Below are 16,924 nucleotides of genomic sequence, written 5' to 3' on the forward strand. Positions count from 1 at the left end.
GCCTCGCCCCTTTGAATTTGCTCTGAGCTCCATCTGCTTTTCTTTAGAAGCTTGCCCTTGGAGTTTGTTGGAGCTTTGAAGCCTTCCATTAGAGCAAACCATTGCTCTATCTCCATCATAAGAAAATTTTCGATTCTTGATTTTCAAGAATCGAAACTTGTAGAAGTGTATGGTGGAGCCACCCTTGTATCAAATCCAAGTCCATCTTGGAATTGCATCTTGAAGTTGAGCTTCTTGAATTCTTTGACTTTGATGAATTTGCTCAACTTCTTCACCCTCTAGCTTTTCTTGATATGCTTGACCCTTCCGGCGATGATTCGGTGAAGAGCGGCCTCGCTCTGATACCACTTGTTAGGACCAAAAGTAGCTAGAGGGGTGAATAGCTCTTCGCATTCGCTCGGTGCTCTTCGTTGCTTGTTTCTTCTTGGATGTGCAGCGGAAAATATGAAACAAACACAAACACGCTAACACTAAGTTTTACTTGGTATCCACCTCACAAGAGGTGACTAATCAAGGATCCACACCAACGCACACCCTCCACTATGAATAACACTCCTTTATGGTAACTACCAAAGGCGGAGCCCTACAACACTCTCAATACAAGAAGAAGAAAGGAAATACAAGTTAAGCAAAAGCTTACAAGATGTGCCGTAAAACCCTAACCCTAACTTCTTCCTCTTGCAATAGATCCGCCTCTTGACTTGGAAAGCCTCCAAGAACCTTCAAGAACTGGCGATCACGTGCTTGTAGAGAGATGGAGGAGCTGGAATGAATCGAGAAGAGCTCGTAAGAGATCGAAGACCACGCTCGCTGCGGCTTTAAACCCGGCCTTGAGTCGGATCGATCGATTCGAATGTTCCGAATCAATCGGGAGGCTGATCGATCACGGATCGATCGAGCGCCTCTGTACTCAGAAGCGCTGGATCGATCCGGATCGATCCGGCGCTATCGACGACATCGTCCCGTCGATCGGTGATCGATCGGGACCTGAATCGATCCACGGATCGATCCGGTGAGTCCCCGGGAAGAATCTAGATCGATCCACCGATCGATCCACGGCTGGATCGATCCACGGATCGATCCGGCTTTTTGCCCAAAACCAAGTTCCAAACCTCCCTAACCAACATCCGGTCAACCTTGACCTGTTGGTACATCATGCCTCGCATCTGGTCACTCCCTTGACCTGCCAGGACTCCCCACCAAGTGTCCGGTCAATCCCTTTGACCCACTTGGACTTTTACTCGTCGTGCCAAGTATCCGGTCACTCCATTGACCTACTTGGACTTCCACCAGATGTTTGGTCATCCTTGATCCATCTGGATTTTCCCTTGCCTGGCTTCACTCACCAGGGCTTTCACCTAGCTTTACTCACTAGGGTTTTCCATCTGCCTAGCTTCACTCACTAGGACTTTCACCTGGCTTCACTCACCAGGATTTCCATCTGCCTAGCTTCACTCACTAGGACTTTCACCTGGCTTCACTCACCAGGACTTTCATCTGTCTGACTTCACTCACCAGGACTTCCATCTGCCTGGCTTCACTCACCAGGACTTTTCTTCTGCCTGGCTTCACTCACCAGGACTTTTCTTCTGCCTGGCTTCACTCACCAGGACTTTCATTTTGCCTAACATCCCAGTTAGGACTTCCCAGTCAAGTATCCAGTCAACATTGACCTACTTGACTCTTCTTCAATCAATATCTTATTATCAAACATCTAAACCCAAACCAAGACTCAGCTTGGTTACCCAGGTCAACCTTGACCTGAGGGATATTGCACCAACAATAGTGTCGAGCAAGGGAAGGAGTCCTCAGCATTGACCCGTCGACGCTCAAGTCAGTCACCAGAACAGTAGAAAAAGGCGGAGCAACGTAGTAGCAGTGAATGCACAAGCATGAATAATGAATAGCACATACCTCCGCCGATGCATGGACCCTCCTTTATATAGTGCTACAGTAGGTGACGTGCACGCTCCTCAAGTGCGGGCATGCTTTCCTAACGTCCTATGAAAAGACATGTCAGGAAAGTATCTCTGACACCATACCTTAACAAGGCATGTAATTCTCTGACAAGACAGTAGAAGCTTCTGTCGTATGATTTATTTATTGACCATGTCTTGTTGTCAGCGGCATTAACTCCCAGATGGATATGAAGAGATACGGGAGGGGTCCCACTATTTGGCCGAACAGGGTAGCCGCTCAGCCGGGATTTTCTGCCCGATCAACCTCAGCTGCTTTTCTTTGTAATGACTCGGTTCGACAGATTGTTTCTGGTCAGACCGGGCATGAGCTCCGATCAGCTTGGCACTCGCTTAGTCAATTGCGAGAATCTGATGTTCTAGTTGTACTAATCCTGTTCGGACAAGTAATCTGCGCTATGAACCTATTGCCCGATCGAACACTTCTAGACTAATCGGTAGTTTGCGTTGAATATCGCTCAACCCACTTTTGATGAACCTGTTGGTCCTCTGACTTTGACTTCCCTGACTTTAACTTTCATGTCAATTATTGCTGTCTTTGCCTTTGAGCCATGCTCCATGAGTCCCCTTTATCGCCGCATCATAATACAAAGAAAACTAATTGATAAATAATAGAATAAAAGTATTTATTTAGTGAATAGAATGAAATAGGTTTTATTAATTTATATATTTATATTTTATTTACAATTAACACTGCTATAATAATAAAATATTTTTTATAATTATAAAAAAAATAATTAAGACTGTTAAATAATTTCACATGAGTAAAGTTATATAAAAACAATGGTAAATAATTAAGATTAGGGGTGGAAATTTCTAATCGGATAGAAAACATGATCCAAACTTAATATAAAAAAGAATTTAGGTTAGGATAAAATTTTATTGGGTTTGGATCGGATTTAGACTGACCTAATTGACACAATTAATAAATGGTTCTGATTCGAAATAAACTAAAATAATCCAATTACAACCCACGAACTTATTTATAAATATTTTCGAGTTGATTTGGATTGGATTCTGCTTGAATTAGAATTAAAATAAGTATATTTTTATAAAATTGATCTTTCCAGGTTGAGTTCAAATTAAGATAAATTAAACATGTTTTTATAAATAAGTTATTTCGAGTCGGATTCGGATCAAATAGTACTAATAAACAGATCAAATTCGGATCGAACAATTTGACCTAAAATATTAATCAAATCGAATTTAGATTTTAATATTCTAACTTATTAATCTGTCTATCTAAATCCGCCAACTCAAGTTCAACCCAAATTGTCACCTCTAATTAAGATTAATATGATTTATCGATGTTTTATGTTTTGGCAAGTAAGAACTGTCGTGCATACTGCAATGAGGTTACTCTGCCAACCTACTTTATTAACATCGACAGAAATATTAGTAAGTGTAATCAAAATTAGTGAGGTATTTCTAGTTTGCTCTGATCGAGTTTTTTTATTTTGTTTTGTTTTATTTTTGTTTTTGACATGCTCGGCAAATTGAATTGCAAAAGGTGACTATGCTAGTCTCCAACGTCCTCGTCAATCTGTCCCTGGGCGGCCTTAAATTGACATTCATACATGATAATAAAAAAGCGAATACACTCATCCCAACGCCTCTGTCAATCCGAAATTAACTTTCATACATAATTACATAACAGGTGGCTTAGATATCTTGGATTAATTTCAACTGTGACACATTGCATTGCATAGATATGTCTCTATGTCGTTCTCATTTTGGGGGTGTCCATAGGACCTCCACGGCCCGCAGATAGTGCAAAAACAATACTCCAAGAATGTTAAACAAATGCTATACTAGAGTTTTGATTGAAGGAATTGAACCGAGCTTCTGCCGTGCTTCCTTCAAGTCACCGCTGCCATTGATGACACAGGAAGCTTGTATACTCCTGTATATTCTCCCTCAGAAGCAATCAGAATTGTAACCTGTAACATACAAGAGAGATTACTTCCCAGTTGAAAGAAACGAGCAAAAATCAAATAAATGACAAGAATAACAACTGTCTGAATCCTTGTGGATCTTAAAGAAAAAAAAAATACACAGTTGTTGAAAGGGTTTTCGGCTTATATCTACAGTTCGTACATAGATTTTGGCAGCAATGGTTATGTTTAATAGGTCTAGATTGAGGGCTATTGAAACCGTGATGAAATTACTCACTGTCATATGTCATTACATGTTTATGTTTCACTTTTTAAATTAGCAAGACAAAAAAATAAGACGTTAGTTTGTATTCTATAGAAGAGGCATCTTTCACGCATTACTATCTTCGCCATCACGAGACTGATCACCAGCCAACTATGAAAACAATGTAACATTCTCCTCTCCACATACAAAGTAAAAGTGTTTTTTATTTTTATGAAAAAAGGACAATGTGTGGCAACAAAAGTGGAAGACAGAGTGAAACATGCAATTCTGCAAAAGTGGAAGGCAAGGAAAGAAACATGCTATTGTACCAAACAAAGTGGAAGTTACATGGTTAGACAATAAATACTAAAGGAAGACATGACAACACGTAAGAATCACAAATTCCATTCAGCAAAAGCAAGTGCTACCAAGTTACAGTCAAGATTCAAAACACAAATATATATAAAGCGCGGTGTCAAGATAGAAAAGGCATTATATTACTTGATGTAAGAATCTCAAAGCACTAATCTTTTGAAAAATCATAAAGCAAAAAAGTAGGGAATTCTCCGTGCCACGATTTACTCATTGCTGAAACCTTTGAATGTTTGATTACTTGTCTTTTTTCTTCTAATGCTGTTACGTTCACATTTACCACCTCATGAAACTTACCACGTTCCTCGATTGAAAGCTGATTAAATCGTCTCTCCCCATCTACCATATTTCTCTTTATATCCACCTTTTAAATTTCAAATAGCAAATAAATGTTTGGGTTATTTCTTTAAAGAAAGCGATGCAAGTAATTAATAATGCATCATTCATTTGACATGAGAAATTGATGTAGTACTTTGTGTGTGTCAATTGATAAATACACACACACATATTAATCGTTTACACGAAGAGCATGAAATCATGAGCTTTTGTTGACTTGGTTTCCGTTCAAGTGAAGGCCATATGGCAAAAGCCCACGTAGAGAATCTGTTTAAAGAAGAGAGGAAAGAAACCCAATAGGGAAAACAACAAAAGAGCAATTTTGTGTTCTGTAAATTGTTGCTAATTTTCATCAAATGTTCTAATTGAGTTGATATGTCGTCCCACTGAATTAAAATTATGTGTGCATATTGATGGCTTACTATTGATCATTCCAACGGGTGGAGGTTGGATTTGAAGTTCTCCACAGATTGCCATCTCAGTTCTGAGATTTTGCTATGGAATTTCCTTTTCCTTGAGATTGTTATTTCCTTTGCTAAGAAGGTTAATCATGAGAGTTAATGTACACTCTAGTTTTACCTAGAGAAAATATTGTACTATCATCAATAGTGACAGTGGATATTCTTGGGTGTCATGGAAGATGCATAACAATGTTAGAATTCCTGAAATCTAGTTCAATTATATGGATAAAAACTTAGAAAAACTCATAAGATCAAAACATACAACTGGTTCACAGAGATCAAAAATAGATTTATGGAACAAACAGGCAATGCTAAATTGAACAGTCAAGATACAGGATAACATTTGCAAGCAAGCAAATGCTTATTATTCGAATGTCAAATAACTCAGCAGCACATAGATAAAATCATCAAAATTGTAGTAGTACGGATTTACTAAATTGAACAACAACAAATTAAAGTATTACTCACATAAGAACAAACTGTTGGTAATTTTAACAATGGGTATATGGATGTTCGATATTGGGATCCAATAGTTGGACTTGATTAGTGATCTCAATGATTAGTCGATGACTCTAACCGATAACGTTCGGTATGGTGATGTGAACTTTATCCCATTTATATTCTCGACATCCTCTTTTTATTATCAAAGTACCCCTTTGGGTAAGAGACATATATACCCTTCTTGGTATCATCATTACCGATAATCTCGTTGATCGTCAAGTTATCCTTTCGGATATCGATACAACCCCTTTGGATAAACTTATCCCTAAGGATTATAAGAGTATTATCATCTTCATTCCTTAAGACAATATTGTCATGCCGAGATGCTTACGGTTTATTGACAATTGTCTCCCAAGATACAACAACTTACGTTTCAAAATAGGAGCATTCCAAATTTTGACCCCTGTCGAACTTTCGAAGCCTTGAAACTCTTAAGAGAGAAGAGAATTCACAACTTGAGAATTGAGTGAGTTGAGTGGAATGAATGAAATTTGTTTTATATGGATGAAAGATTATTCTCAAGAGGTAAAAGGTTTCTTCCAGATGTAAAAGGATATGAGATTTTTTTTTCCCTTAAACCTTTTCATTATGATTAATTAATTTGACTAACTATTCACTTAATATATTATAAATATTAATTAATCAATTAATTAATATCATAATGATTAATCTTTTAATCAATTAATTAATTAAATTAATTATAATTTCATACCATTCAATGATTCCACATACTCGAGTTAGTGTTCATCCATGAATCTAACTCGTATATGAGTCAAACTTTATCCGATCATATCGGACCAATCCTTCATTAGACATAAATTTCTCATTCACTCAAAAAATTAGTTTAAAATGGTCTACTCGCGAAATAACCGTCTTATCCCTATTGATTTATTGGTCACTAAAACAAGTTTTCCAACAATCTTCCACATGAATGAAAATTATGGATAAGTTTCAAATCTCAAACAAGAGTTTCATCAAAAGATTATTACATCAGGAGAGGTACCTTGTGACTTTGAACCTTCCGTAGTGGAATATGATTAGATTTACTTAGCTGCACAATGAACTATGTCTTAAATTATTCAGCCGTTAGTGTAAACTAAAACAATCATATTCACACAATAGCCCCTAGGCTTTTACCAGTTCTCTATCATGTCCATTTTGACCATTGACAAAGCTTGGGATTCATAAGTGTTTTCTTGAAGTGGCCCATCTTCACACTTTTATAGGTGATCTCCTATTAAGAGTATCCTGCAATATCCTATTATACCCTTTAGGGTATAATATAGGAATCATTAAGAACATTTGCTCATTCTTTACTCATTTTACAAGTTGCACCTTTTGTCTCTAAGAATGAGTTGGAGTAATTACTCCAAGGTGCCTCGAATCTTGTAGCTTAGTTATCCCTTTTGGATCATAATTTTGGGATCTCCAGTCAATATGGTTGGGTTATCACTACTCGATTTAAATGTTGAGTTTTAGATTCATTTCCTTAGACATGCAGTATAATTAATCTCTTGGTAGGCCTAGCAGATCCGCATAATTCTCCATATTCAATGGAGATTTTACCACTAGAGATGTACTATTTTAATGTTATTAAATCATTTCAAGATTTACCATTTTACACTAGTGCCCTTCTCATAATTTCTTAGATACCATAATGTATCATATATGTTGGCACATTGGTTAACCCCCATATTTATATATAGGCTTCATTAGAAGGTTTGTAACCTTTCAATGCCTTATAGAGATTTTTCATTTCTATCTCACTCGGGCTTGTGGTTACTGAGAGGACAATTTTTTCCCATAATTTTCAGGATAAACCCAAAACTTATCAATATAGCTTTTATCATCTTCTTAATGTCTAAGTCACCATTGTTGAATTGAGGTGAATGTGATATAGTCGATTATTGAATGTTGCTCTTTCTTAAGAAATATTCCTTGAGCAATATCCTGCATTCTCTCCCTGCATTCTTTCCCTCAATCACCATAGATGATCTTGCTTAGTTGATTTTTTCAACCATATTTCTAGTGTTTTATAAAACACTTCAAGGGCCTTAATCTTGCTTAAAAGTAAGTCTCCATAACTCCAATCTTCTGATTTCACCGAGTTAAAACTGTGGTTTTCTAATCAGGATGATAATCACGATTACACTTGTTGTCAAAGAATACTCAATCAAGAAAGTATGTATCACTTGGTCTTCCAGTTTCACTGAGCTAGAGCTATGATCGTCTAATTGGAGTGTTGACCAAGATTGACTCAAGAGGTATACATTCCTTGGTCATCCAATCTCATCGAGCCAAACTAAGGTTATCTTATTGGAGTGCTGGCCAAGATTGTATTTACTTTTTGAGAGACACTCGACTCAAGAAGTATACATCTCTTGATCTTTCAATCTTGTCGAACCAAAGCTACGATCGTCTAATTGGAGTGCTGGCCATAATTATATTACTCTTCGAAAGACATTTGACTCAAGAAGTATTACATTCATTGGTCTTCTAATTTCATCAAGCCAAAGCTGTCATCTAATTGGAGTGCTAATCAGGATTGCATTACTCTTCGAGAGATACTAGACTCAAGAAGTATACATTCCATGGTCTTTCAATCTTATCAAGCTAAAGTTGTGGTCATCTGGTTGGAGTGCTAACATGGATTGTATTACTCTTTGAGAGATACTCAACTCAAAAAAGTATACATCTCTTGGTCTTCCAATTTTATTGAGCCAAAGCTGCGGTCGTCTGATTAGAGTGCTCGTGACTTATATTATATTACTCTTCGAGAAATACTCGACTCAAGAAGTATATATCCCTTGGTCTTCCAATCTTGTCAAGTCATAGCTGTAGTCGTTTGATTGGAGTACTGACCATGATTGCATTTATTATTCGTGAGACACTTGACTCAATTCTTAGTCACTTGCAACACATGTGATACAATCCTTCTAACTCATCTATCTTGACCTCCACTTAGGTCTTATTGAGTCAAACTCAAGTTTAGCTTTTTACTAAGTGAGCTTGATCTTCTATCTGAAGACTTTCATTAGCCCTTTTTTTCGATAGTTTTAAACTCGCTATCCTCAGCTTTGTTATTTTAGTCAAATGAATCCCACAAAGTCTTGACCATCATTGTTACATTATATCCATCATATAATTTTGTCGTCCATCCTTTTAAGATATGATTCTCACATAAGAAAATTCTATTCTTCCTTACGAGTAACTCTCCCATCGCTTTAGGTTCACTTTTAGATGCGCTAGGACATCTTTTAATAGTAACTTTAAAAGATACATTTTAAGGCAGTGTCTTTTACTATCATCGCTTGAAGACGATTACGGAGAATTTCTCCAATTTCTCTCCAGTAGGAGTGGGATCCACCACGAATCTCATCTTAAAATTGTTGGTAATTTTAACTATAAGTATATGAATCTTCGATGTTGAGATCCATATACTCATAGTTAAATCTTTTCACTTAAACCATTTCATTATGATTAATTAATTAATTAATTAATATAATTAACTATTTATTTAATTTATTATAAATATTAATTAATCAATTAATTAATATTAGAATGATTAATCTTTTAATTAATCAATTAATTAATTAACAAAATTAATTATAATTTCATACCTCTCAATATTCTATATACTCAAGTTAGCATTCATCCATAAATTCAACTCGTATACGAGTCAAATTTTCCTCTGATTATATCATACCAACCTTTTATTAAATTAAATATTAATTTCTCAGCCACTTGGAAAATTAGTTTACAACAATCTACTTGTAAAATAGTCATCTTATTCTTTGTAAAATAGTCATCTTATTCTTATTAATTTATTGACCATCAAAATTCAAAACTAATTTTTCAACATAAACAGAAATGTAGCAATCAGGATGACGAAGCAAAGCCAATGTTGTTTCTAAAACACAATAAGGAATAGATAGTATCAAAAGAAGTCTTGACTACAAAATAAAAATATGCATAATTCATCAATGATATATTAACTATGCAGGCAAAGAAGTTAGACGCAATACAACAACAATCTACTAGATTTGATAGGGAGTATATTTAGGTATCTGGTCCTGATCCTATAAAATTAAATAAAATATACACATTCAAATGCCCCAGGGCATGGTGTGGTGCTAAGTGAATCTGAGGCAACGAGGGATGCTTAAAAGCAAACAAGCTAAGTGACCCGGTATTACATAGAGCTCAAGATAAAAACTATGCATGATTGGTTTGGTTAAGTTAATTTAAAATTTCAATTTTTTTTTAAAATATCGATTATTTGAGTCATATTAGTTCAGTTTTCAACTCCGCATTTGGTCTGTAGTAATCTCTCTCGTACTGTAAATTAAACTTATTAATAATAAAAATTTTAGAAAGGATTTAAATTTTAAAGTGATAATATATATATATATTAATTATTTAAAAGCAGCTTCAAATTAAGAATATCTGAGTTAAATTCGTATTAATGATCACTAAAAGCGTTGCCACAGTCCGGACATACAAATTAAGAATAAATAAGCGACGCCAGTAAACACCAATACAAATTTATTAAAAATCAATCCTCGCGCCGCTGCCGTCGTCGTCGTCGTCCCTCAGTGCAAGCCCCCAGGAAACGAGGCGACGTTGGCGGTGTTGGGGACGACGCAGGCTTGGGCGCACATGGTGGAGCAGCCGACGTTTCCGATCTTGCCGTTGGCGCAGCGACTGTAACAGTCGGGGAAGCAGAGACCGGCCTCGGCGGCGGGCGCCGACAGGAACACGAACACGGCGACGAGGAGGAAGGCAACCACAACCATCTTGGCGCCGGCCATTTTATAATGTGTGGTGGATTATGTTAATGATGAGTGCCGAGGAGCAAATGTGTATATAAGCAGAAGGCTCGATTAGGAGACGACTTCTGCCGAACTATTGATGGTTGTTTGGCTGCGAGGGAGGAAGGGGAGGGCGAGGGGTTCTTATACAGTTGCAGGGACGGGGACGGGGACGGGGTGGACGGGAGGAGACGACGGGTTGGTTTAGTTTGACCGGACGGATGGATAAGAAGCTGCCAGAGCAAAGTGATTAAAACGAATTTCAGTTAAAAGCATAACAAAAGTATTTTTATGATTAAAAGAAAAGAATTCTACAAAAAAGATTAGGGGAGAAGCCATGTTTTTTTAAGTTTTTCTCTTTTTGCTAAAAAAATGATTAAAAAGGCATCTGACCTTGGATTCGGCGGAAGGATGGAAGAAGCCATGGAGCTGTGGAGAGAGATGGCGTCGGGAACTGGTCCTGGATGCTCCCCGAACACTGTCACCTACTCGACGCTTATGGATGGCCTCTCCAAGGCCGGAAGGGTGGAGGAAGCCATGTCCTTGCTGGATAACATGAAAAGGATCGGGCTTGGGGCCGATGCGTATGTCTACGGTGCTCTTGTAAGTGGTCTGTGTAACGCTGGCTCCGTGGACGGGCCCTGGAGCTCTTTCACGAAATGTCCCAGAAGGAGGTTCGCCCAAATTTGGCCCTTTACAGCAGTTGGATCCACGGTCTATCCAAGCTTAGGCGTTGGAAGGAGGCTAGAGATATGTTGCGTAACATGACGAGTCAGGGAATCCGTCATAATGTTATAACTTATATGATCATGTTCGAAAATTATGTAAAAGACTAGCTGAGACGTAGTTTCTTGGTTGATCGTGTGTAAATTATGCTAAGTTTTGTAATATAAGAAACGTTAATATCAAGTCAGGTAAAATGTCTTGACGTTGATCTTCCGATACTCAAATCAGTCTCCAGAATAGTAGAAGAAAGTGGAACAACAATAAGTACAAGCGTGAATTGTGAATAACGCACAACCGAACCAGGGATGCTCTGGTTATGACGTTGTGCTCTTTGACTGAGGTGCCAGGTTCGAGCACCCCCCTGCGCAGGCTCTTATCAATTAAGTGGTACCGTTCACTCAAAAATTCCTTCAGGGGTTTCTGATAAGGGGTCGTTTCGGCGGTAGTGTCGGTCATTATAAAAAGTTTACCCATACAGTTTTGTCCCCAGGGCGTATGGTTTCGTGGTCGAAAGGTCCAGGGTTCGATCCTCGGGGTGTCATTGCCTGGGGTTAGCATCCCGGCTATGCGCTTTCAGCTGTGTACCTGTATTTACCTCCCTCCATATCCGTGGGACCGGCTCTAGGGGGCTGCTGATGTGACGGTTCCACATTTATGAATTGTGAATAATACCTCCATTAGTACATGGACTCCCTTTATATAATACTACAGTGGACGATGTGCACGCTCCTCAAGGCATGAGCATGTTATCTAAACTGTCCTATGAAAGGACATGTCATAAAAATGGTAGAAGCTTCCGTCGTACGATCCGCCTATTGATCATGCCTTGTTGTTAGCGGCATTATCTCCCAGACAGATATTAAGAGATATGAGAGGGGTCCCACTATTTGGCCGAGTGGGAGAGCCACTCGGCCAGGAATCCTCGCTCGATTGACCTCAGTAGTTTTTCTCCGTAATCCCATAACTCAGTTGCTTGTTTCCGCCCGACCGGACTAGCGCTCCGGTCGCCTAAGCGTTCCTCTGATCCGTGATGAGCATCGGATGTTCTTTCTATATTACCTATCCAGAAGAGCGATCTACTTCGATAAACTTCTTGGTCAATTAGATCCATCAAGCCTGATCGACAACTGAAGTCAACCTCCGCTCAGCCTACTTTTGGTAAGCCCATTGGTTTCCTGGCATTGACCACCTTGACTTTAACCTCCACGTCGTCTGCTATCTTCGTCCTTGACCCGTACTTGGTGGACCCCCATTTTATCACCGTATCATAAGCTTTCCCCTCAAGTATAGTCGAAAGAGGCAGTAAGTCTGACTAACTAGACAAATAGTGTCTTCGATGACCTTTCCCTGGTTGGGCATTCTCTGCTCTTGAGCTTCCGATCGACTAATTAGTTACGTACCTGAGGTTAGAGCCATCGCTCGGCTGCCCATTTCTTGCTGACCTGGGTTTAGAGCTGCCACTCATCTATCTCTTAGTCAGAGCTCTGTGCCGATCGGGATGGTTGGCGATAACACTTAGCAAATTTTTACACCTCGTCACTTTCTTGGACGAGCGCCTTGTAATGGTTGCTAACGCCCTCCCAATTTTTGGAAGACTGTGCAAATCTTTGGCCATTATGGCTGAATACGCCGCTCATACATTTTAATTAAGCCCCATTAATGCTTCCCCATCGTCGGCTGCCATGTGTCCCGATCTCTGTCACCGCATGCTTGATGTGATAGGCGAATATCCATGAATGATGTGACATGCGCCTTTTCGAATTCCACAGTCAGATTTTAACTTTATTATCTACAACCCTTGATCGAATGGCTCAAAGCAATCATTCATTGGGCTTTATAAGCCCTTATTTACTCATCGTCATCTTCATACTTCCTCGAGTTTTCGTTCTCGAGCAGGTTCTGTGATGCTTCTCCTTCTCCTCATCTTCGCTGGCGACCTTTCTCAGTAAGTCTTTCCTTTCTTTCTTTCGTTGAGTCTACGATTCTCTTCTTTCTCGATTTTCTATGGTTGTCTCCCCTCAACCTCCTCATCCATCCCTGGCCTTTGGTACACTTCCACTGGGTCCAAGTTCAACGGGGATGAGGTTGATCAGATACAACTCACCTACCGTTTCCCCTCCGACTATCAAATCATCATCCCCTTTGCCTACGATCGGCCCCATCTACCTCCCATCTACTTCTTGCCCTTCTTTAAGGACCAATTCGGTGTCGGTTTTTATTTTCCGGTTCACCCTTTCTTCTCAGCTGAATGTAAATACTTTCGTGTCTTTCTACACCAGTTAGTGTCGAACTCCTTTAGGTTGATGTGCTGGGTAGTCATGCTATTTCGTCTGCATGGCATCCCTTTAATGCCTCGGCCAGGGACCTTTCTATTTCAAGCCCGAGTGGGCTCTGTCTTTTTTGAAAAAATGTCATCCTCCAATAAACACTGGAGGGAGCATTATTTCTTTGTTTGCTTCCCCGATTGGCCCGACTTCCCAACTAGCTGGCAAATGGAAGTGATGAAGTCTTCGTTGCTCAACAGATATTGAAGTTGATCGGACTACTTTCAAGCAACTTCCAACTTGGCGGTAAGAAGTATCATATACACTAGCTACTATTGGAGAGTGCCCTTTATGTGTTCGGGTTGAGTCTGATCCGAACGTGGCTACCTCTCACCCTAGGTATGCTCTTTGTTTTCTCAATCTTTGAATCTAATTGATTTTCTTCCATTTTTGTAGCTCAAATCATGTTGAGGGCACATCTAAGCGGCAAGAGTAAGCTCGCGGACGCGGAGATTAATGCCATTGGTGTGGCCAAGCTGTAGAGTCATGACCTACAGTCGATCGACCAATCCGATGATCCGACTAGCGAATTGGGAGGAAGCCACATGACGACTAGTGAGCCCGGAGCAAGTCAGACTACGGCTAGCAATGTCGCGGCCGCCATAGCTAAACTTCCTCCTGATTGGCCTTCAATGTTATTGATTGTGGTGCCCTTAGAATCAGCCACCTCAGACAAGCCTCTAATACGATGCAAGAGGCACCGCAGGGAAGCTTCGTCCCGTTCGGCCACCTCTACCTTATAGACCCTCATCCGTACTGGCTCACGTCCTTCCTCCGAGTGGGGTGAGACTTCATCACCCGCCTTTCCTAAGCAGGGGACCACCACAATTCCCACTTCCGTGTCATCCGATTGGACACCTTCGCTGTCCAAGTTACCATCGAGGACCATATGTGTGCCGCCCGTTGCGTATATGTCTCCGCACTCCTCCTTGTCAGCTACCCAAGTATCAACCATCTGGTCTTCCCCCATGCCCAAGTCCACCGGCCAAGCGAACTCGAGCCTTTTGGTCCAAGCGGCCGGAGACACATAATGGTCATCATTCACTTGCTAACTGATGAGTGGTGCCACTCGGACGACGCTGAGCCCCACTCCCCCCAACAAGCTCAGGAGTCAAGGCCTACTAGCACAAGTTTAGGCCAATGCTCGGGCCCATGCGACAACCATTTCACTGGGGGAGCTCGTGAGCAATCATACACAGAAGACCACTGGGTACGTACATCACCCTCATGTTAATTTGCTTATTTCTCGATCAACACTTACTAATTTATTTTTTCTGCAGTTTTGGATCGAGAGTTTGGCCATGTGCTAGAGGCTAGTCTTTTTGGAGCATGAAGTCCAATAGCTGTGCGCCCTAAGCAGTCCCTCCGAGGCCTCTTGAGCTCATTTGGATCAACTGACTGCAAAGGTTGCTCAACTGAAGGCCAACCTGGAAAGGAGCTTTGAGCAGCTCAATACGGAGAGAAATAAGAATGCCGAGAAGGCCTCACAACTCGAGCAGCTCACCAAGAAGGCCAATTCCTTCGAGGTGAAGATCAACTCCGCCAATGCCAGAAAACTCTGAGCCATCGAAGATTTGGATATCAAGAACAAGGAGACTCGGGTCTTAGTCTAAAATCTCAAGGAGGTGGAGGCTCCTCTCACCACCGAATTAACGGGAGAGCCGATTAGAGGAACAAGTGGCTACTAAACTTTAGCCCGATGCTAAGGATGCTGACCTGGCTTCGCTGAAGGTCGAGTTGGAGTCGTTTCGAGCGGCCTTTAAAGCTTACAAAGAGGAAGAGCCTGGCCAATTTGAAGTTTTCAAACACTGGCTTGGATCCTTCAATGACCAACTCATGGATCAAGAACTTCGCCTCTTCAATTTTGGCATCGATGGGTCCCTCAAATAGCTGAAGGATGGCGGCTATCTCCCTCTCATGATGACTAACAAGATCATAAACTAGGAGAAGCTCGCCGAGTCCCTGTCGGATGATGTACTTGACTATCTTGACTAATCATCTGACTAGACTTTAAGTTGCTTCTTGTGCTCCTCTCTGATATTCTGTAAAATTTTTTCTAAGTATCAATGAATGCACGCCCATTCGACGCTTCTCCATTTCTGTTAAATTTTGCAATTGTCCTTCTATGCGTCGCCATTCGGCTCTTGTCCGGTGTTTTAACCATCTTATTATGCTATGTGACAATTTTCTAAATGCGGATTCTTGCACTTTTGCTCATCTATGTAACTAGTCAATGAGACGTCCGACTGCCCGTTTCAGTGTAGACCAAACGACCTTTTTGCCTTTGTAAACAAAAATCTTATCTGCCAATTGGCTATTAAACTAGTGTTTATAGTCGCCGCTCGACTCTCAACTAATTTTATTCTTGAGTTTATAGTCGTCACTCGACTGTGGTCATTGACTCCGAAGTTTATAGCCGTCGCTTGACTTTTGTTCTTGTTGACTTATGTGGTTAAAGTCGTCACTCGACTGTTGATCCAGGGTTTATAGTAGTCACTCGACTGTTGATAGTGTAGACTCTTAGGTTCATAGCCACCGCTCGCCTGTTGATTTCATTGATTGGCGTAGACTCTAGGATTTATAGTCACCGCTCGACTATTGATTCGTCGACTCAAGGGTTTATAGTCGTTGCTCGACTGTTGAATTCGTTGACTCAAGGATTTATAGTCGCCGCTCGACTATTGCATTCGTCGACTCAAGAATTTACAGTCGTCGCTTGGCTGTTGATGGCGTAGACTCTCAGGTTTATAGCTATCGCTCGGCTGTTGATTTCGTCGACTCAAGGGTTTATAGTCGCCGCTTGACTATTTTGTCCATCCTGTCGATGTGTGCCACTAGTGAGACTTGTTCAATCAGCTTATTAATGATGATGGGAGATAACGAACTGGCTAACTTAGCTAGCTCGTCAATGGCCTGATTGTCTGACTGGGAGATCTTCTGTATAATCACTTCTTGGAAACTTACCTTCATCCTCTCGAAAGCTTCGACATATAACTTGAGCCGGGTTTTACTTATCTTGAACGTGCTCAATAGCTGCTGAGCTACCAGCTGAAAATTCGAGTGGATGAGGACTCTTGTGGCTCCTACATGATGAGCAGCCTGCAAGCCAGCTATCAGGGTCTTATATTCAGCTTCGTTATTTTGTAGCCCGATAATCCAGCCGCACGGACAATTCCATCCTGTCCTCCCGCAGTGATATCAAGATGATGTCTATCCTGCTACCTTGTCAAATGGATGAATCATCTACATATATCTTCCAAGTCACGTCCGACTCAACA

Source organism: Zingiber officinale, chromosome 10B, assembly GCF_018446385.1.
Source record: "Zingiber officinale cultivar Zhangliang chromosome 10B, Zo_v1.1, whole genome shotgun sequence".
In the NCBI taxonomy this organism is placed as follows: domain Eukaryota; kingdom Viridiplantae; phylum Streptophyta; class Magnoliopsida; order Zingiberales; family Zingiberaceae; genus Zingiber; species Zingiber officinale.